This window comes from Mobula hypostoma, chromosome 3 (genome assembly GCF_963921235.1).
Source record: "Mobula hypostoma chromosome 3, sMobHyp1.1, whole genome shotgun sequence".
In the NCBI taxonomy this organism is placed as follows: domain Eukaryota; kingdom Metazoa; phylum Chordata; class Chondrichthyes; order Myliobatiformes; family Myliobatidae; genus Mobula; species Mobula hypostoma.
In genome coordinates, this window is record NC_086099.1 from 126,051,578 (window position 1) to 126,072,691 (window position 21,114).

The 21,114-nt window shown below is 44.1% G+C and overlaps 1 protein-coding gene across 5 annotated transcripts in view; it reads left to right on the plus strand.

Moving 5' to 3' along the window:
- Positions 1-21,114, plus strand: part of LOC134344249 (homeodomain-interacting protein kinase 1-like) — a 127,826-nt gene that overhangs the window by 100,477 nt on the left and 6,235 nt on the right. The gene's annotated exons all lie outside the window — the stretch shown is intronic.

Sequence of the window (21,114 nt, forward strand, 5' to 3'; positions counted from 1 at the left end):
TTTTAAGGAGCAACAGAAGATAACTAAAAAGGCAATACGGGGGGGAAAAGATGAGGTAAGAAGGTAAGCTAGCCAAGAATATAAAGGAGGATAGTAAAAGCTTCTTTAGGTATGTGAAGAGGAATAAGTTAGTTAAGACCAAAGTTGGGCCCTTGAAGACAGAAAGGTGTGAAATTATTATGGGGAAGAAGGGAATGGCAGACGAGCTGAACAGGTACTTTGGATCTGTCTTCACTAGGGAAGACACAAATAATCTCCAGACGTAATAATGGCCAGAGGGCCTAGGGTAAAAGAGGAACTGAAGGAAATTCGCATCAGGCAGAAAATGATGTTGGGTAAACTGATGGGACTGAAGGCTGATAAATCCCCAGGGCCCGATGGTCTGCATCCCAGGGTACTTAAGTAGGTGGCTGTAGAAATCGTGGACGCATTCGTAATCATTTTCCAATGTTCTTTAGATTCAGGATCAGTTCCTGTGGATTGGAGGGTGGCTAATGCTGTCCCCCTCTTCAAGAAGGGAGGAAGAGAGAAAACAGGGAATTATAGACCAGTTAGCCTGACGTCGGTGGTGGGAAAGATGCTGGAGTCAATTATAAAAGATGAAATTACGACACATCTGGATAGCAGTAACAGGATCGGTCCGAGTCAGCATGGATTTACGAAGGGGAAATCATGCTTGACTAATCTTCTGGAATTTTTTGAGAATGTAACTGTGAAAATGGACATGGGAAATTCAGTGGATGTAGTGTACCTGGACTTTCAGAAAGCCTTTGATAAGGTCCCACATAGGAGGTTACTGTGCAAAATTAGAGCAGTTGGTGTTGGGGGTAGGGTACTGACATGGATAGAAAATTGGGTGGCAGTCAGGAAAGAAAGAGTAGGGATCAGTGGGTCCTTTTCAGAATGGCAGGCAGTGACTAGTGGGGTACTGCAAGGCTCAGTGCTGGGACCACAGCTATTTACAATATACATTAATGATTTAGATGAAGGGATTAAAAGTAACATTAGCAAATTTGCAGGTGACACAAAGCTGGGTGGCAGTGTAAAATGTGAAGAGGATTAGATTAGATTATGAGAACACTCAGTCCTCTTTTACTGTCATTTAGAAATGCATACATGCATTAAGAAATGATACAATGTTTCTCTGGTGTGATATCACAGAAAACAAGACAGACCAAAGACTAACACTGACAAAACCACATAATTATGCCATATAGTTACAGCAGTGCAAAGCAATACCATAATTTGATGAAGAACAGTCCATAGGCACAGTAAAAAAAAAATAGTTGATCGACTCCCGAGTCCCCGATAGCATCGGCAAAAGGGAGAAACTCCTTGCCATAAACCTCCAGGCACCATCAACTTGCCGATACCTTGGAAGCAGCCGACCCTGAGTCCATCCATCCGAAAACTCCCGAGCTTCCGAGCAGCCTCTCCGATACAGTCTGCTGAGCGCCTTCGACCTCTCCCCGGCCGCTGAAACATGCAAAGCCGAGGATTCCGAGGTCTTCAGCTCCAGAGATTCCAGTTACCACACAGTAGCAGCGGTAGCAAAGCAGACATTTCAGAAGTTTTCCAGATGTTCCGCTATGCACTCATGTCTGTCTCCATCAAATCGGAATTGTGCACGGTCCCCTACTTGACAGATAACAGATATTCATCAACGGAGAGGCCGCGATGAGATGTTAAGAGAATGCAGGCTGACTTGGACAGGTTGGGTGAGTGGGCAGATGCATGGCAGATGCAGTTTAATGTGGATAAGTGTGAGGTTATCCAGTTTGGTGGCAAGAACAGGAAGGCAGATTACTATCTGAATGGTGTCAAGTTAGGAAAAGGGGAAGTACAACGAGATCTTGGTGTCCTTGTTCATCAGTCACTGAAAGTAAGCATGCAGGTACAGCAGGCAGAGAAGAAAGCTAATGGCATGTTGGCCTTCATAACAAGGGGAGTTGAGTATAGGAGCAAAGAGGTCCTTCTGCAGTTGTACAGGGTGCTGGTGAGACCACACCTTGAGTACTGTGTACAGTTTTGGTCTCCAAATTTGAGGAAGGACATTCTAGCTATTGAGGGAGTGCAGCGTAGGTTCACGAGGTTAATTCCTGGGATGATGGGACTGTCATATGTTGAAAGATTGGAGCTACTGGGGCTTTGTTTTGTATACACTGGAATTTAGAAGGATGAGAGGGGATCTGATTGAAACATATAAGATTAGTAAGGGATTGGACATGCTAGAGGCAGGAAACATGTTCCTGATGTTGGAGGAGTCCAGAAACAGAGGCCACAGGTTAAGAATAAGGTGGGAGACAAATTAGAATGGAGTTGAGGAAAAACTTTTTCACACAGATGATTGTGGTTCTGTGGAATGCTGTGCCTTAGAAGGTAGTGGAGGCCAATTCTTTGGATTCTTTCAAGAAAGAGTTAGAACTCTTAAAGATAGTGGAGTGAAGGGATATGGGGAGAAGGCAGGAAAAGGGTACTGATTGTGAATGATCAGCCATGATCACAGTGAATGGTTGTGCTGGCTCGAAGGGCTGAATAGCCTACTCCTGCACTTATTGTCTATTGATTCTGTTGTGCCTACACCAATCTAAAGAGAGGTCCCTGAGGCTAATTTTGCCTTCTAGCACTTGAGTACAGCCTGAATGTCACACGGTTTTTAAGTATATGTCCAAATAATTTATAAATGTGATGAGAGTTTCTCCTTCTTCCTTCCTTCAAGATTACTGCTACACTTTGGATGAAAAGTAACATAAAGCTTTCCTTATCCCACTCTTAATTCTTCTACCAATGACTTTAAATCTATGTTTCTGTTTTTTCATTACCCCTTTAAGAAAGTTTTGTTTTTCTTTACAGAATCAATAGGGAGAAAAAACTACAATATAATTTTATAAACATCAATTAAATCTGCCCTCAACCCCTGTTCCAAAGAAAATAACCCCAGCTTGTCCAAAGAACTTCAACAGTATACTAAGAAGAGTCATAGAGAAGTACAGCACCCAAACAGGCCTTTTGGTCCATCTACTCCATGCCAAAACCTTTTAAACTGCTTACTGTCATCAACCTACACCTGGACCATAGCCCTCCATATCCCTATGTACCTATCCAAACTTCTCGAACATTGAAATCGAGCTTGCATGTCCCACGTGTACTGGCAGCTCATTGCACACTCTCACGACCCTCTGAGTGAAGAGGTTTCCCCTCATGTTCCCCTTAAACTTCTCAACTTTCACCCTTAACCTTGACCTCTGCTTGACCATCAGTGGAAAAAGCCTGTTTGCATTTGCCCTATCTATACGTTTCATAATTTTGTATGCCTCTATCAAACCTCAATCTTCTACGTTCTTTTAAAAAAAAATACAGTCCTAACCTGTTCAGTCTTTCGTTGTAACTCAGGTCCTCCAGACCAGACAATATCCTTGTAAATTTTCTCTATTCTTTCAAACTTATTTGCATCTTTTCTTTAGGTAGGTGACCAAAACTGCACACAATACTCCAAATTAGGCCTCACCAATATCCTGTACAACTTCAATATAAATCCCATCTTCTGTACTCCACACATTGATTTATGAAGGCTGATGTGCCAAAAGCTTTACAACCCTATCTACCTGTGATGTCACTTTCATGGAATTATGTACCCTACCATTCACCGTAAGACCTGCCCTGGTTGATCCTGTTGAAGTGCAAAACCACGCACTTGTCTCCATTAAATTCCATCTGCCATTTTTCAGCACATGTTTTCCAGCTGATGGAGACGCCTCTACAAACCATGATAGACTTCCTTACTGTCCACAGCACTCCAATCGTAATGCCTTCTGGACCAAACCCCGATCCCTGCAGGACACCACTGGTCACAAGCATCCAGTCAGAGAGGCAGCCCTTTACTGCCACTCTCTGGCTTCTCCCACAAAACCAATGTCTAATCCAATTTACTACCTCATCCTGAATGCCATGCAATTGAACCTTCTTGACCAGCTTCCCATGCAGGGCCTTATCAAATGCTTTACTAAAGTCCATGTAGACAATATCCACTGCCTTACCTTCATCTATTTTCTTGGTAACTTCCTCAAACTCCAAGATTGGTTAGACATGCTCGAAGCTCTGCTGACTATCATTCCATGTCCATCCAAATATTTGTATCCGGTCCCTTAGAATGCCTTCCAATAACTTCCCACAACTGATGTCGGACTCAACGGCTTATAATTTCCTGGTTTCTGCTTAAGAGCATTTATTAAACAGCAGAACAACATTGGCTAACCTCCTGAATATCTCCTTTGCAATTTGAAAGGGAGAAGCATAAGTTACACATGTTAGTATTGCAGTGGAATAAAGGGAACTGCAGAGGCATGAGAGAGGAGCTTGCCAGGGTGGGTTGGAGGAAGATCCTGGCAGAGATGACAGCAGAGCAGAGGTGGCTGAAGTTTCTGGGTATAGTTCACAAGGCATCTGTTACACGGAAGTTGTTCACAAATGGCAAGGATAGGCAACCGTGGCTGACAAGGGAAGGTAAGGACTGCATAAAAGCCAAGGAAAGGACATATAACATAGCAAAATTGAGTAGGAAGTTGGATGATTGGGAAGCTTTTAAAACCTAACTAAAAGTAACTAGATAGATAGATATACTTTATTGATCCCGAGGGAAATTGGGTTTCGTTACAGCCGCACCAACCAAGAATAGAGCATAAATATAGCAATACAAAAACCACAAACAATCAAACAAAATGCAAACTATGCCAGATGGAAAAAAGTCCAGGACCAGTCTATTGGCTCAGGGTGTCTGACCCTCCACGGGAGGAGCTGCAACTCCGATGGCCACAGGCAGGAACGACCTCCGCGTGCCACCCAGTGTTGAATCTCAGTGGAATGTGACCGGAGTCCAACAGTAAAAAGTTCAATATCCGGTCTACAAAACACGTTCCTCGATCGTAATATGACCCGGATTGCACCATCTGTTGTTAACCAGAACCGGAAGCACCCAACTCCTTTACGCTTACCGCTCTCAGTGCACTTCCGGTCAGCCAGAATGGTCTGGAAGCCGTCCATGGAGAAGGTTTGATCGGGTATGTCCTTGTGCAGCCCCGTTTCAGTGAAACAGATAACATTGCACTCCTGAAATGTTCTCTGACGCCTGGCTAGCGCCGTGAACTCGTCCATTTTATTACCCACCGAACTCCTCTTCTCCATAAGTCTCTGTTGTCTCAACCCGGTCCTCTTTCCTCGACTTTGTGATTCCCCTCTGCATCCTCTGTGTGTTTTCCTCCAGATTTCAGCAGGGGTGTCCGCGGCTCTGCTCGCTAAACCGGCCGGCTTTAGCGCAAGCAGCTGGTCCCTGGAATGAACAATGCAACCATGCTTCTGTCCCACGTGTCGGGATGTAACTATTTCCAGCGCTAAAAACCCAAATAAAACTCTCTCTACCAGCATGTTAGAGAGGGTGCAGCTTTGACGTGTTACCGTGGAGAAAAAAAACAAAAGATAACGTAAGCTAAAAAGTAAGAAGAAAAAAGTAAGAATCCGATCGGAACGGCTGTAACAGGCTGCATGCACGACCGTCGCATGCGCACTAAACTAAGAAAGCTATAAGAAGGGAAAAGGTGAAATATGAGGATAATGCAGCTTACTAAAAGTTTTTTTCCAGTTATATAAAGAGTAAAAGGGAGGTGAGAATTGATATTGAACCACTGGAAAATGATACTGGTGAGGAAGTAATGAGGGGCAAAGAAATAGCAGATGAACTTAATGGGTACTTTGCATCAGTCTTCACTGTGGAAGACACTAGCAGTGTGCCAGAGGTCCGTGAGTGTCAGGGAGCAGAAGTGAGTGCCATTCCTTTTACAAAGGAAAAAGTGCAAGGCAGTCTTGGGACTTAGGCTGGATAAGTTATCTGGACCAGATGGAATCCTGAGAGAGGTTGCTGAAGAGATAACGGGATGCATCGGTCATGGTCTTTCAAGAATCACTTGATTCTGGCATGGTCCTGGAGGATGGGAAGGTTGCAAATGTCACTCCCCTCTTTAAGAAGGGAGGAAGGCAGCAAAAGAAAGGAAATTATAGGCCAATTGGCCGAACCTCAGTGGATGGACAAGTGTTGGAGCCTATTATTAAGGATGTGGTTTCAGGGTACTAATGATAAACTAAGTCAAAGTCAGCATGGTTTCTGTAAAAGGAATTCTTGCCTGACAAATCTGTTGAAGTTCTTCAAGGAAGTAATAAGTAGGGTGGACAAAGAAGAGGCAGTCGATGTCATTTTCTTGGATTTTCAGAAGGCATTTGATAAGGTGCCACGTAAAAGACTGCTCAACAAGATATCCTATGGTGTTACAGGAAAGATACTAACATGGATAGAGGAATGACTGACAGGTAGGAGGCAGTGAGTGGGAATAAAGGGGGCCTTTTTCTGGTTTGCTGCTGGTGACTAGTGGTGTTCCTCAGGGGTCAGTATGTGGACTGCTACTTTTCATGTTGTTTGTCAGTGATTTGGATAATGGAATTGATGGCTTTGTGGCAAAGTTTGAAGATGATATGAAGATAGGCGGAGCGGTAGGTAGTGCTGAGGAAGCAATGCAATTGCGGCAGGACTTGGACAAAAAAAGTGGCAGGTGGAGTACAGTTTTGGGAAATAAATGATGCATTTTGGTAAAAGGAACAATAGTGCAGGCTATTATCTAGATGGGGAGAAGGTTAATTTATAGGGAGAGTCTGTGGTAGAGAAGACAAATGCGATGTTAACATTTATTTCAAGGGAAATAGAATATAAAAGCAAGGAGATAATGCTGAGGCTTTATAAGACACTAGTCAGGAAGCACTTGCAGTTTTGTCAACAGTTTTAGCCCCATATCTCAGAAAGGATGTGTTGTCATTGGAGAGAGTCCAGGGGAGGTTCAGGAGAATGATTCTGGGAATGAAGGGATGAAGGTGTTAACATATGAAGAGTGTTTGGCAGCTTTGGGTCTGTATTCACTGGAATTTAGAAGAATGCTGGGGGATCTCACTGAAACCTACTGAATGTTAAAAGGACAAAATAGGGTCGATGTGGAGAGGATGTTTCTTATGGTGGGGGTATCCAGATCTAGAGGCCACAGCCTCAAAATTGAGGGTCAACCTTTAGGAACGGAGGTAAGGAGGAATTTTTTTAGCTTGAGTATTGAATCCATGGAATGCTCTGCCGTACACTGCGGTGGCCAAGTCCAAGTGTATATTTAAGGTGGAAGTTGATAACTTTCTGATTGGTCAGGGCATCAAACGATATGGCAAGAAAGCATCGGGATGTGGTTGAGTGGGATCCAGGATCAGCCATGATGGAATGACGAAGCAGACTTGGGCTGTCTGGCCTAATTCTGCTCCTGCGTCATATGGTCTTATGGTTGCCAAGGATGTTTCAAATATTTCTTCTCGGGCCCTGGTAATTTCTGCGTTTGCTTCCTGTAGGGTCCACGGGAGCACCTTGTCAGGTCCTAGGGATTTTTCCACCTTGATTTGCCTCAGGGTAACAAACATCTTCCCTTCTGTAATCTATACAGTGTCCATGAAGTTGATGTTGCTTTGCCTCACTTCTGTAGACTCTGTATCCATCTCCTGAGTAAATACACATGCAGAGAATGCACTTAAGATCTCCCCCATCTGTTCTGGCTGCACATATGGATTATCATTGTGATCTTCCAGAGGACAAATCTCGTCCCTTCCAATCCTTTTGCTCCTAACATATCTGTAGAATCCTTTAGGATTGTCCTTCACCTTGTCTGTGAGAGCAACTTCGTGCCTCTTTTAGCCTTCCTGATTTCTTTAAGTGTTCTCTTTTGCTTCTTTTACTCCATATGCAACTCATCTGTTCCTTCTTGCCTTTACCTGCTATGCACCTCCTTTTTTTTCTCTTAACCGTGGCCTCAATATTGCCAGAAAATCAAGGTTCCCTACACTTGTTATCTTTACCTCTCAAAATTTCATTGTTGAAGGCCTCCCACTTTCCAAGTACACCTTTGCCAGAAAACAGCCTGTCCCAATCCACACGTGCCAGACCATTCCTGGTGCCAACAAAATTGGCATTTCTCCAATTTAGAATATCAACCCGTAGACCAGACCCTATCTATCGTTTTGCATGTTTACTTTGAAACTAAAGGCATTGTGGACACTGGATGCAAAGTGTTCCCCTACACAAACTTCTGTCACCTGCCCTGACTCATTCCCTAACAGCAGATCCAGTATACATGCTCTCTTGTTGGGACTCCTACGTACTGATGAAGGAAGCTTACTTGAACACATTTGACAACTCTATCCCATCTAGTCTTTTTATAGTATGGGATTCCTGGTCAATACGGAGAAAGATAACATCATCTACTTTAACAATCTTGTGTTTCTTGCAACACACATCAAAGTTGCTGGTGAACGCAGCAGGCCAGGCAGCATCTATAGGAAGAGGCGCAGTCGATGTTTCAGGCCGAGACCCTTCGTCAGGACTAACTGAAGGAAGAGTGAGTAAGGGATTTGAAAGTTGGAGGGGGAGGGAGAGATCCAAAATGATAGGAGAAGACAGGAGGGGGAGGGATGGAGCCAAGAGCTGGACAGGTGATAGGCAGAAGGGGATACGAGAGGATCATGGGACAGGAGGTCCGGGAAGAAAGACGGGGGGGGGGGGTGACCCAGAGGATGGGCAAGAGGTATATTCAGAGGGACAGAGGGAGAAAAAGGAGAGTGAGAGAAAGAATGTGTGCATAAAAAAGAGTAACAGATGGGGTACGAGGGGGAGGTGGGGCCTAGCGGAAGTTAGAGAAGTCAATGTTCATGCCATCAGGTTGGAGGCTACCCATACGGAATATAAGGTGTTGTTCCTCCAACCTGAGTGTGGCTTCATCTTTACAGTAGAGGAGGCCGTGGATAGACATGTCAGAATGGGAATGGGATGTGGAATTAAAATGTGTGGCTCCCTCCCCACTGATCTCCCTCCTGGCACTTATCCGTGTAAGCGGAACAAGTGCTACACATGCCCTTACACTTCCTCCCTTACCACCATTCAGGGCCCCAAACAGTCCTTCCAGGTGAGGCCTTTACCTGTGAGTCGACTGGGGTGATATACTGCGTCCGGTGCTCCCGATGTGGCCTTTTATATATTGGTGAGACCCGACGCAGACTGGGAGACCGCTTTGCTGAACATCTACGCTCTGTCTGCCAGAGAAAGCAGGATCTCCCAGTGGCCACACATTTTAATTCCACATCCCATTCCCATTCTGACATGTCTATCCACGGCCTCCTCTACTGTAAAGATGAAGCCACACTCAGGTTGGAGGAACAACACCTCTTCCTATAGATGCTGCCTGGCCTGCTGCGTTCACCAGCAACTTTGATGTGTGTTGCTTGAATTTCCAGCATCTGCAGAATTCCTGTTGTTTGTGTTTCTTGCAACAGTTTGCAGTCTCTTTACAAATTTGTTCTTCTATATCACTAGGATTGTTGGGTGGTCTGTAATATAGCCCCATTAACATGGTCATACTTTTCGTATTTCTCAGTTCCACCCATAATACCTAACTAGTCAAGTTCTCAAGTCTGTCTTTATGGAGTACTGCCGTGACATTTTCCCTGACTGGAAATGCCACTCCTTCTCCTTTAATCCCTCCAGCTGTGTCACACCTAAAACAACAGAACCCCCAGAATACTGAGCTGCCAGTCCATAGAACCATAGAAACTACAGCACAGAAACAGGCCCTTTGGCCTTTCTTAGCTGTGCCGAACCATTTTCTGCCTAGTCCCACTGACCTGCACACGGACCATATCCCTCCGTACACCTCCCATCCATGTATCTGTCCAATTTATTCTTAAATGTTAAAAAAGAATCCGCATTTACCACCTCGTCTGGCAGCTCATTCCATACTCCCACCACTCTCTGTGTGAAGAAGCCCCCCCTAATGTTCCCTTTAAACTTTTCCCCCCTCACCCTTAACCCATGTCCTCTGTTTTTTTCCTCCCCTTGCCTCAGTGGAAAAAGCCTGCTTGCATTCACTCTATCTATACCCATCATAATTTTATATACTTCTATCAAATCTCCCCTCATTCTTCTACGCTCCAGGGAATAAAGTCCTAACCTATTCAACCTTTCTCTGTAACTGAGTTTCTCAAGTCCCGGCAACATCCTTGTAAACCTTCTCTGCACTCTTTCAACCTTATTTATATCCTTCCTGTAATTTGGTGACCAAAACTGAACACAGTACTTCTCTTAACGACCCTATCTACCTGTGATGACACTTTTAGGGAATTTTGTATCTGTATTCCCAGATCCCTCTGTTCCACTGCACTCCTCAGTGCCTTACCATTAACCCTGTATGTTCTACATTGGTTTGTCCTTCCAACGTGCAATACCTCACACTTGTCAGTATTAAACTCCATCTGCCATTTTTCAGCCTATTTTTCCAGCTGGTCCAAGTCCCGCTGCAGGCTCTGAAAACCTTCCTCACTGTCTACTACACCTCCAATCTTCGTATCATCAGCAAACTTGCTGATCCAATTTACCACATTATCATCCAGATCATTGATATAGATGACAAATAACAATGGACCCAGCACTGATCCCTGTGGCACACCACTAGTCACAGTCCTCCACTCAGAGAAGCAATTCTCTACCACCACTCTCTGGCTTCTTCCATCGAGCCAATGTCTAATCCAATTTACCACCTCCCCATGTATACCTAGCGACTGAATTTTCCTAACTAACCTCCCATGCGGGACCTTGTCAAAGGCCTTACTGAAGTCCATGTAGACAATATCCACTGCCTTCCCTTCATCCACTTTCCTGTAAACCTCCTCGAAAAACTCCAACAGATTGGTCAAACATGACCTACCACGCACAAAGCCATGTTGACTCTCCCAAAAAAGCCCCTGTCTATCCAAATGCTTGTAGATTCTGTCTCTTAGTACTCCCTCCAATAACTTACCTACGACCAACATTAAACTTACTGGCCTATAATTTCCCGGATTACTTTTCGATCCTTTTTTAAACAATGGAACAACATGAGCCACTCTCCAATCCTCCGGCACTTCACCCGTAGACAGCGACATTTTAAATATTTCTGTCAGGGCCCCCGCAATTTCAACACTAGTCTCCTTCAAGGTCCGAGGGAACAGTCCTGCTCTTACCTCATCCGCCTTTCCTATGATATTACTTGCATTGAAATATACACAGCTCAAGACACTAGTTGCACCATGCTCAACCTCTTGATTCATGATTTTGTCTGAGGTCTTACCAACATAAGACGAGGAGCTGTAGGAGCAGAGTTGGGTCACATGACCCATCAAGTCTGCTTCGCCATTTCATTAAGACTAATCCAACTTTCCTTTCAGCCTCAATCTCCTGCCTTTTCCCATATCCCTTCATGCCCTGACCAATCAAGAATCTATCAACCTCTGTCCTTAATATACGTAAAGACTTCTGTAGCCCCTCTACTTCCTCAAAACTACCTACCCCTCCATTTATCTTCATATTGTCTGCAAACTTTGCAACAAAGCCATCAATTCCATCCAGGAGGGATAGACATGAAAGAAAAGGGGGTGGGGTGGTGTTGCTGGTTAAAGATGAGATTATCTCAGTAGAAAGGAAGGACATAAGCCGGGAAGATGTGGAATCGATATGGGTAGAGCTGCAGAACACTAAGGGGCAGAAAACGCTGGTGGGAGTTGTGTACAGGCCACCTAACAGTAGTAGTGAGGTCGGAGATGGTATTAAACAGGAAATTAGAAATGTGTGCAATAAAGGAACAGCAGTTATAATGGGTGACTTCAATCTACATGTAGATTGGGTAAACCAAATTGGTAAAGGTGTTGAGGAAGAGGATTTCTTGGAATGTATGCGGGATGGTTTTTTGAACCAACATGTCGAGGAACCAACGAGAGAGCAGGCTATTCTAGACTGGGTTTTGAGCAATGAGGAAGAGTTAATTAGCAATCTTGTCGTGAGAGGCCCCTTGGGTAAGAGTGACCATAATATGGTGGAATTCTTCATTAAGATGGAGAGTGACATAGTTAATTCAGAAACAAAGGTTCTGAACTTAGAGGGGTAACTTTGAAGGTATGAGACGTGAATTAGCTAAGATAGACTGGCAAATGACACTTAAAGGATTGATGGTGGATATGCAATGGCAAGCATTTAAAGATTGCATGGATGAACTGCAACAATTGTTCATCCCAGTTTGGCAAAAGAATAAATCAAGGAAGGTAGTGCACCCGTGGCTGACAAGAGAAATTAGGGATAGTATCAATTCCAAAGAAGAAGCATACAAATTAGCCAGAAAAAGTGGCTCACCTGAGGACTGGGAGAAATTCAGAGTTCAGCAGAGGAGGACAAAGGCCTTAATTAGGAAGGGGAAAAACGATTATGAGAGAAAACTGGCAGGGAACATAAAAACTGACTGTAAGAGCTTTTATAGATATGTAAAAAGGAAAAGACTGGTAAAGACAAATGTAGGTCCCCTACAGACAGAAACAGGTGAATTGATTATGGGGAGCAAGGACATGGCAGACCAGTTGAATAATTACTTTGGTTCTGTCTTCACTAAGGAGGACATAAATAATCTTCCAGAAATAGTAGGGGACAGAGGGTCCAGTGAGATGGAGGAACTGAGCGAAATACATGTTAGTAGGGAAGTGGTGTTAGGTAAATTGAAGAGATTGAAGGCAGATAGATCCCCAGGGCCAGATGGTCTGCATCCCAGAGTGCTTAAGGAAGTAGCCCAAGAAATAGTGGATGCATTAGTGATAATTTTTCAAAACTCGTTAGATTCTGGACTAGTTCCTGAGGATTGGAGGCAGGCTAATGTAACCCCACTTTTTAAAAAAGGAGGGAGAGAGAAACCGGGGAATTATAGACCGGTTAGCCTAACGTCGGTGGTGGGGAAACTGCTGGAGTCAGTTATCAAAGATGTGATAGCAGCACGTTTGGAAAGCGGTGAAATCATCGGACAAAGTCAGCATGGAGTTGTGAAAGGAAAATCATGTCTGACGAATCTCATAGAATTTTTTGAGGATGTAACTAGTAGAGTGGATAGGGGAGAACCAGTGGATGTGGTATATTTGGATTTTCAAAAGGCTTTTGACAAGGTCCCACACAGGAGATCAGTGTGCAAACTTAAAGTACACAGTATTGGGGGTAAGGTATTGGTGTGGGTGGAGAATTGGTTAGCAGACAGGAAGCAAAGAGTGGGAATAAACGGGACCTTTTCAGAATGGCAGGCAGTAACTAGTGGGGTACCGCAAGGCTCAGTACTGGGACCCCAGTTGTTTACAATATATATTAATGACTTGGATGAGGGAATTAAATGCAGCATCTCCAAGTTTGCGGATGACACGAAGCTGGGCGGCAGAGTTAGCTGTGAGGAGGATGCTAAGAGGATGCAGGGTGACTTGGATAGGTTGGGTGAGTGGGCAAATTCATGGCAGATGCAATTTAATGTGGATAAATGTGAAGTTATCCACTTTGGTGACAAAAATAGGAAAACAGATTAGTATTTGAATGGTGGCCGATTGGGAAAAGGGGAGGTGCAACGAGACCTGAGTGTCATTATACACCAGTCATTGAAAGTGGGCATGCAGGTACAGCACGCGGTGAAAAAGTCGAATGGTATGCTGGCATTTATAGCGAGAGGATTCGAGTGCAGGAGCAGGGAGGTACTACTGCAGTTGTACAAGGCCTTGGTGAGACCACACCTGGAGTGTTGTGTGCAGTTTTGGTCCCCTAATCTGAGGAAAGACATCCTTGCCATAGAGGGAGTACAAAGAAGGTTCACCAGATTGATTCCTGGGATGGCAGGACTTTCATATGAAGAAAGACTGGATGAACTGGGCTTGTACTCGTTGGAATTTAGAAGATTGAGGGGGGATCTGATTGAAACGTATAAAATCCTAAAGGGATTGGACAGGCTAGATGCAGGAAGATTGTTCCCGATGTTGGGGAAGTCCAGAACAAGGGGTCACAGTTTGAGGATAAGGGGGAAGCCTTTTAGGACTGAGATTAGGAAAAACTTCTTCACACAGAGAGTGGCGAATCTGTGGAATTCTCTGCCACAGGAAACAGTTGAGGCCAGTTCATTGGCTATATTTAAGAGGGAGTTAGATATGGCCCTTGTGGCTACGGGATCAGAGGGTATGGAGGGAAGGCTGGTGCAGGGTTCTGAGTTGGATGATCAGCCATGATCATAATAAATGACGGTGCAGGCTCGAAGGGCCGAATGGCCTACTCCTGCACTTATTTTCTATGTTTCATGCATGTCATGCCCCCGACACCTGGAACTTCCACCATACTGTCAGCATCTTCCACAGTAAAGATAGTTGCAAAATACTTATTCAGTTTGTGCACTACTTCCTTGTCCCCCGTTACTACCTCTTCAACGTTGTTTTCAATGGTCCGATTTCCACTCTCGCCTCTCTTTTACACTATATATCCAAAGAGACTTGGTATGCTTTTGAATATTATTGGCTGGTTTACTTTGATATTCCATCTTTGTCTTAATGACTTTTTTATTTGCCTTCTGTTGTTTCAAAGCTTCCCAATCCTCTAACTTCCCACTAATATTTGCTCTATTATATGCCCTCTTTGGCTTTTATGTTGACTTTGACTTCTTTTAGCCACAATTGTGTTATTTTTCCTTTTGAATACTTCCTCTTTGGGATGTGTATATTCTGTGACTTCCGAATTGCTTCCAGAAATTCCAGCCACTGGTGCTCTGCCGTCTTCCCCACCATCGTTCTTTTCTAATCAATCCTGGCCAGCTCCTCCCTCATGGCTCTGTAATTCCCTTTAATACTGATACATCTGTCTTTAGCTTCTCTTTCTCAAATTTCAGGGTGAACTGGATCATCTGATCACTTGCCCCTAAGGGTTCTTTACCTGAAGCTCTCAAATCAATTCTGGTTCAATGCACCTGATCCTTTAGTGGGTTTAACCTCAAGCTGCTCTTAAAAGCCAACTCGTAAGCATTCCAGGAACACTCCCACCTGGAATCCAGCACCAACCTGATTTTCCCAGTCTACCTGCATATTGTGGGATGTGGGAAGGCAGGGAGACCTCCATTGTCCCTGATGACTACAGCTGTGAGAAGTGCATCCAGCTGTAGCTTCTAACAAACCATGTTAAGGAGCAGGAGTTGGAGCTGGACCTCCCCCATGATGATTGTAGCATTGCCCTTTTGGCAGGCATTTTCTATCTCCCGTTGTAATTTATAGGTCACATCCTTACTATTTGCGGGGGGTCTGTATACTACTCCCATCAGTGTCTTATTTCCCTTGCAGTTCCTCAGCTCGATCCACAATGATTCGACACCTTCTGACCCTATGTCATCTCTTTCTAATGATTTGGTTTCATCTTTTACCAACACAGTAACGCTGCCCCCTCTGTCTTCCTGCCTGACCATTCAATACAATGTGTATCCTTGGAAATACAATGTGCATCCTTGCAGCTATAATCTTTCAAAAATGATTTGGTGATGCCTACATCATATGTGCCCACCTGTAACTGTGCTGGCATATTCATCTACCTTATTCGGTATACTGCGCGCATTCATATACTACACTTTCAGTCCTGAAACCCCTTTGCGATTTTGTCAGCCTTTTACGTTGCATCTCATCTTGTTCACTGCAAATTTGCCCTATTAACAGACTCTCCTCACTGCACATTGCCTCTGTTTGTTAACCTGCTTTATCATCTTCAGCACTATTATCTGCCTTTCCTATGATATTTGCATTAAATTATAGGCAACTCAGGATAGTAGTTGCACCATGCTCAACTGTTTGATTCCTAACTTTGTCTGAAGTCTTGCCGACATCTGCCTCCGCAGCCTCTCCGCTAACTGTTCTGACACTCTGGTTCCCTTTCCTTGCAACTCCAGTTTAAACCCCGCCATGCAGCATTGGCAAATCTTCCCGCTAGGAAATCAGACCCCCTCTAATTCAGGTGCAAACTGTCCCTTGTGTACAGATTCCACCTTCTCCAGAAGAGAATCCAATGATCCAAAAATCATATGCCCTGCCTCTTACACCACCACCTTAGCCACCCGGTGAACTGTATAACCTTCCTAGTGCTGGCCTCACTGGCATGTGGCATGGCTAGCAATCCTGAGATCACAATCCTGGAGGTCCTGCCCTTTAACTTAGCACCTAACTCCCTGAACTCCCTATGCAGAACCTTGTCACATGTCCTTCCCATGTCATCTTTGCCTACATGGACTGTGACCTCTGGCTGTTCACCCTCCCACTTAAGAATGCTGAGGACTTGATCTGAGATGTCCTGGACCCTGGTACCTGGGAGGCAATGTACCATCGGGAGTCTCGTTCTTGTCCACAGAACCTGCTGACCGTTCTGCTGACTAACAGTGAATCTTCTATCACTACAGCGTGCCTCTTCTCCCTCTTTCCCTTTCGAGTCAGAGGCAGACTCTGTGCCAGAGACTCGACCATTGTGACTTTCTTCTGTTAGGTTCCCCCCCCCCCCCCGACAGATTCCAGTGATATTCCAGTTGTTGAGGGGGATGGCCACAGAGCTATGCTGCAGTGACTCCTTAACCCTTTGCCCTTCTTGACTGTTGCCCAGTTTCCAGTGTCCTGCACCTTGGGTGTACCTTGGTATATGTCCTATCACCTTTTTATCCTTTGGAATGATCCAGAGTTCATCCAGTTCCAGCTCCAACTCCTTAACACGGTTAGTTAGAAACTGCAGCTGGATGCACTTCTCACAGTTGTAATCGCCAGATCACTGGAGGTCTCCCTGCCTTCCCATTCAACTATCCTGCCTGGCATCTCTACTATCCTAGCTGACCAGATATAAAGAAGCGAAGGAAAAAAATTTAAGCGTTCTTTCCTTTGCTTTGAGTGAAACCTCATAGAGCTACAGCCTTGAGATCACCACTCTATGTCCACTCTGGCTGCTGCGACGATGGCCACCGCGCTTGCTCCTGCCTTTCTTTAATTAGCTCTCACTAATCAATCCCAAATGCCAATTGATTGCTGGTCAAAGGTCTATTACGCTACCGTGACCCGCTCCTGCCTTTTATCCTCAGGATAAAAATCTGCCTCCACAACCTCTGCACTAACTGTTCTGGCAATCTGGTTCCTATCCCCCTGCAACTGTGCAGCATTAACAAACCTTCCCAATGAGATATTAGTCCCCCTCCAGTTCAGGTGCAAACCGTCCCTTCTGTACAGGTCCCACCTTCCCTGGAAGAGAGCCCAATAATCCAAAAATCTTGTACCTTCCTGAACCAACTCCTTAGCCACATGTTGAACTATATAACCTTCCTAGGTCTGGCCTCAGTGGCATGTGACATGGCTAGCAATCCTGAGATCACAACCTGGAGGTCCAGCCCTTAAACTCAGCATCTAACTCCCTGAACTCCCTATACAGAACCTTGTCACTCATATCACCCATTTCATTGGTACCTACGTGGACCATGACCTCCCACTTAAGAATGCTGAGGACTCAATCAGAGATGTCCCAGACCCAGGCACCTGGAAGGCGACATACTATATAGGAATCTCACTCTCACACACACAGCCTCCTGTCCGTTCCCTTAACTAACAAATCCCCTGTCACCACAGTGTGCTTCTTCTCTCCGCACCCTTTCCCTTCAAAGGCAGACTAAGTACCAGACACCCGATCACTGTGACATTACTCTGTTAGGTCAAACCTCTCCCCCCACCCCAAACAGTGTCCAAAGTAATGTACCTGCTGTTGAGGGGGATGACTACAGAGGTACTCTACACTACTGCACTAGTTTGAGTATGCAAGTTGCTACCACAAAAAGTAACAGACAACTAGCATAAGGAAGAATTAGAAAGATATGTTGATAATATTGAGCGAATAGAAATTGGAGCAGTCTCTTCCAGGGTGTTAACATCAGTGTGGATCTGTTATGCTGCTACTTACGCAAGTACTACCATAATATCTTTAAAATGCTAAGGGCTCAGTGAAGGTAAATTGTTTCTGTTCTCAGATCCTGACAAGACAACATTGGTCGTCTTGTTTAAGAAAGGTTATTACTACGGATCAGAGAAAGGCTGCTCGATCTTTACATGGAAAGATAGTACAGGGAGAGCTTGTATCTGCTGTCACTTAATCAATTGAAGCTCAAAAGATCCTGCATGGTTTAACAGCTGAATGTGGAGAGGTGGTTTCCTGATGTGGAGGAATTTAGAATGAAGGGTTACTGTTTAAAGATATTTTAAAGATGAGAGGTAGAAGCTCCTTGAGGAGCAAGGGGATAGCAAAGGGTTACTGTGGGTATCGGGTATGTGTGGTTGAGATCAGTCTTATCAGCTATAATCGTTTTTGGTGGAGGAGTAGGATAAGAGACTGAGTGTCCTCTTCCTGCTTGTTTGTATGTACATATGTAATATCTCTCTGTAGTTGTCCCAGGAAAATGAACCTAGGCACTTCATAACAGTTGCTTTTGCAACTGAATAGGCAAGTAGATGTCCACTCAGCCTGCATCTTTCATTTGCATCAGAGAACTGGGATACAACAATGAAAAAGATAGAAGGCAGTCATTGGAAGAGATATAAGGTGGACAACAAAGCAAGTTTTGCAGTGGACTTGGAGCGAAGGGGGAGAAAGAGGATTTGGAAGAGAATTCCAGAGCTTATTTCAAGAGTAAAGGAAAACGGGTGTCACTGGTGGAGTGATTAATTATCATGGTGCTCAAAAGGCAGAGGAAAGAAATTCTGAACAATTTTTGGACTGGCAGGTATTAGTGATGAGCCGGGTCTTTGACACAACACATTTGAAAATGTGAATTAGGATTTTAAAGCAGAGATTTGTCTGGATGATGGTTGAAGGTGGGCTGTGGCAGGCATGAAATTAGGCATTTTTATGGAGGAGCTTGGAGGACAGGCTTTGTGATGAATGTGGTCAGAAACTCCTGGTCCAATAGATTGAAACATTTGCTAGTTAGATTGGAAAAAGTCGGTAGAGATCTTCCTCCCTGAATCTGCTATGAACCATTCTTTTAGTAATAGCTTACAAATGGTCAGATTTCAGTAGGATTTCATCTAGTTATATTTGTTACAAATCTGGCACAATAACTGGTGTTCCCCTTATTATTTTCAACACCATTAGTTTCAACTTGATCATGGATAAAGATAGATCTGGTCTTCAGGTTGAGGTTCTAAACTGGGAAAAGGCCACATTTGAAGAAATGAGAAAGGATCTAAAAAGCGTGGATTGGGACAGGTTGTTCTCTGGCAAGGATGTGATTGGTAAGTGGGAGGCCTTCAAAGGGGAAATTTTGAGAGGGCAGAGTTTGTATGTTCCTGTCAGGATTAAAGGCAAGGTGAATAAGAATAAGGAACCTTGGTTCTCATGGGATATTGGAACTCTGATAAAGAAGAGAGAGTTGTATGACGTAGAGGAAACAGGGAACAAATAAAGTGCTTGAGGAGTATAAAAAGTGCAAAAAATACTTAAGAAAGAAATCAGGAGGGCTTAAAGAAGACATGAGGTTGCTTTGGCAGTCAAGGTGAAGGATAATCCAAAGAGCTTCTACAGGTATATTAAGGACAAAAGGATAGTAAGGGATAAAATTGGTCCACTTGAAGATCAGAGTGGTAGGCTGTGTATGGAACCAAAAGAAATGGGGGAAGATCTTAAATGGGTTTTTTGTGTCTGTATTTACTAAGGAAACTGGCATGGAGTCTATGGAAATAAGGCAAACAAGTAGTGAGGTCATGGAACCTATAAAGATTGAAGAGGAGGAAGTGCTTGCTATCTTGAGGCAAATCAGAGTAGATAAATCCCCAAGACCTGACAAGGTATTACCTCGGACCTTGGAGGAGACTAGTTTTGAAATTGCAGGAGCCCTGGCAGATATATTTAAAATGTCGGTATCTACGGATGAGGTGCTGGAGGATTGGAGGATAGCTCATGTTCTTCCATTGTTTAAAAAAGGCTCTAAAAGTAATCTGGGAAATTATAGGCCGGTAAGTTTGACGTTGGTAGTAGATAAAATATTGGAAGGCGTACTAAGAGATAGAATCTGCAAGTATTTGGATAGACAGGGACTTGTTAGGGAGAGTCAACATAGCTTTGTGTGTGGTAGGTCATGTTTAACCAATCTATTAGAGTTTTTCGAGAGGTTACCAGGAAAGTGGATGAAGGGAAGGCAGTGGATGTTGTCTACATGGACTTCAGTAATGTCTTTGACAAGGTCCTGCATGGGATGTTACTTAGGAAGATTCAGTCACTCGGTATACATGGAGAGGTGGTAAATTGGATTAGACATTGGCTCAATGGAAGAAACCAAAGAGTGGTAGTAGAGGATTGCTTCTCCGAGTGGAGATCTGTGACTAGTGGTGTGCCACAGGGATCAGTGCTAGGTCCATTGTTATTTGTCATCTGTATCAATGATCTGGATGATAATGTGGTAAATTGGATCAGCAAATTTGCTGATGATACAAAGATTGGAGGTTTGGTGGACAGCGAGGAAGGTTTTCAAAGCTTGCAGAGGGATTTGGACCAGCTGGAAAAATGGGCTGAAAAGTGGCAGATGGAGTTTAATATAGACAAGTGTGAGGTATTGCACGTTGGAAGGACAAACCAAGGTAGAATGTACAAGGTAAATGCTGGGGCATTGAGGAGCGCAGTAGAACAGAGGGATCTGGGACTGCAGATACAAAATTCCCTAAAAGTGGTGTTACAGGTAGATAGGGTCGTAAAGAGAGCTTTTGGTACATTGGCCTTTATAAATCAAAGTATTGAGTACAAGAGATGGAATGTTATGGTGAAGTTGTCTGAGGCATTGGTGAGGCCAAATTTAGAGTATTGTGCGCACTTTTGGTCACCAAATTACAGGAAGGATATTAATAAGGTTGAAAGAGTGCAGAGAAAGTTTACAAGGATGTTGCCGGGACTTGAGAAACTCAGTTACAGAGAAAGGTTGAATAGGTTACGACTTTATTCCCTGGAGTGTAGAAGAATGGGGGGAGATTTGATACAGGTGTATAAAATTATGATGGGTATAGATAAAGTGAATGCAAGCAGGCTTTTTCCACTGAGGCAAGGGGAGAAAAAGACCAGAGGACATGGGTTAAAGCTGAAGGGGGAAATGTTTAAAGGGAACATTAGCGGGGGGGGGGTCCTTCTTCACACAGAGTGGT